We start from the raw sequence: 2,617 nt of genomic DNA, 5'->3' as shown, positions 1-2,617 counted from the left end.
TCTCTCCGGGTAGCGCCGGGCGTCGCTTCTAGCTACAGCCGTAACTGGGGACGCTACGGCGCCTGCACTGGGACAAACTTGTCCGGACGGCGAGTCACAGCCCTAAACTACAACTCCTCCCGCTCCCCGGAGCTCCTGCGGATCCTGGAACGACGGGCAGACTACAGACTTCCCAAGTAAGCGGAGCGTGGAGCTCCGGAGCATCCTGCCCCGCTGTTGCCAGGGTTCAGGGATAGCTATTAGTGCTCCCTCCTGAAAGCTGCTGTTCTCCTCTCAAGAAGGCAGTTCCCAGGTGTGGTGCCTGCAGAAATTTGGGCTCGTCCCACAGCGAATGCAGACTGGCTTTGTCAGTCTACCAACCAAAGCAGGGTATAATGAGCGCGTGCCCCCTTACATTCTTCCAATGGCTTTGGGCCACTGGAGCCACGTAAGCTCTTTATCAGTTAGGGAAGAGATAGAAGAAAGGTGCTACACTCTTCGTTCCCAAAACCCCAGTGGCCAGAGCATTAGCAAGAATGTTATTTCTGGGATCATACGGCCAGTGTGCATTCATGAGAACGTCCCTCCTGAGAAAACAATTGGCGGCCCCCCCCCCCCCCACAAGACAGTTATCGGACAAAGACCAAATGAACAGCTCTTAAAAAAACAGAGTAAGAATGTGTTGCAGGCTCCAACCACAGCTGGACCTATTTTACTGCTGACGTGGAATATTTTTATGCCAAAAGTAGCAACCTCTGGAGCAGTGATACTTTGATGATTTTTTAAAACTTTTTCTGCTTGCAAGAAAAAACTCATAGGTGGAGAATGAAGTAGTAAACTAAAACTCCCTTGGCCTTCAAGTCGCTATTGCATTTACAAAGCAAAACATCATTAAAAATACAGTAAAAAGAACAAAAACTAGTGAATGAATTAGACTATTTCAGTTGCCTGCACACCATTCGTGACAATTTTAATTTTTTGCCTTAGCAACAAGAGAAAGCTCTTTAGAAAGGACACAGGACAAACTGAACAATGAAATCTGAGGTGTAATTTGTTTTTGGAATGAGTTCTCAGAAGAGATCAGTAACAGACCTGGAAGGCCTTACAAACTGCTGTAATAGGAAGGCCAGTTGAATGATTGAGGATTGAAAGCCAGATACACTATTTGTATTTTTTTTAGAAAAGACTGTACCTATTAGTACACTGTTGATGGTCCACAGGAGTCAAGCATCCTCCTATTTGACTGTGCATTATGATAATGTGGCTAATAGTTACAGAGACTTTGCCAACATTTTTAGAAAAAGTCACGGACAGCAGCACATGGACAACAAAGAAAACTTCACAGATGTTCATGACCTGTCCCTGACCTTTTCTGAAAACCTCTGTACCCCCACACGGCCTAGCAGCTCCTGGCCCCCCACCCCACAAACCATGGGGGTATACTGCAGCTCCTGGCTGCGAAGGGCTTAAGTCATAGATGTTTCTACATTCCATGCCCTCTATGACAAAATCATAGCCTTACTAGTATCCACTTGTGTAACTAATTACTACGGCTATTGTTTAACAAACTATCAAATTTGGAAGTGGCTTATTGATTTACATCATTTGCTGAACAGGGATATCAGAAACCAAGAATGGATGCTTGAGACATTGATCAACTGTTGAGCACCTATATCAAGAGCCATTTAATATTAAGTATTCTTAGGTTACTTAAAGACATGTAAAGTCAGTGGGGGATGTTTTGGCAGCATATTTACATTAGAGCCAAACATGGAAAATGTAAACAGAAAATGCCTACTATGGCATTTACAACAGATCAGCTTTACTCCAATATTAGGGTACTTGGAAGGTTTATTACTAGGCTAGTTGTCACGCTAATGAGCAATTACTAGAAGGTGACCCTAAAACTAAACTCTTATCTAGTAAGTATTTCTACTTTTAGTTAATGAAGGAAACTTCAGCAATTAAAAGCTAGAAGCCATTGTCCCCGGTTGCTGAAGTACAATGAAGTTTATTGTGGTGTGGGCTGAGAGGAAAGACACATGTACATAAGCATTATTGATAGATGAGGAAATAGTTGCAGAAAGAAATGTACATCTAAAGTTATAGGCCACAGTACAATCCCATACTTTCCATACGCTGTAGTAACTGCACAACTCCCTGGGTAAGAGAGGAAAGATGTACAGGTTTAACCTCTCCAGTTTGGCATGCTTGGGACTCGATTAGTGCTGAATGAGAGAATTTGCCAAACCATGGGAGGTCAATATTATCTAGCAGCATTACTAACACTTCCATCGCTTAATGGACTCTTAGAAGACATTTAGGATCAAATGAGAGCTAAATAACAGTACAGAACACTGTGAGCCTGGACTGGTGGATGTAAAGAAAGTCTATGAGAACCTGCAAAACTTGGCCACACCCCGATAAGCAGACATCTGGCCAAATGAAATCATGCAGGACCATGGATGTTGCCAGACCAGAGAGATTCAACCTGACTACTGTTTTGGATGACTTCTGGAAGTTAAAAGATCTGGAGGTACTGCAGTTATTACTAAGATTCCATTTTAAGAGAATTAGATCACAGATGCTAACTACTTACAGTGAAGAGTTCAGATATCAAAACAAGTTTGGATAGCAT

Source organism: Carettochelys insculpta, chromosome 3, assembly GCF_033958435.1.
Source record: "Carettochelys insculpta isolate YL-2023 chromosome 3, ASM3395843v1, whole genome shotgun sequence".
Lineage (NCBI taxonomy): Eukaryota > Metazoa > Chordata > Testudines > Carettochelyidae > Carettochelys > Carettochelys insculpta.
Note: the sequence above shows the minus strand (reverse complement) of the source record.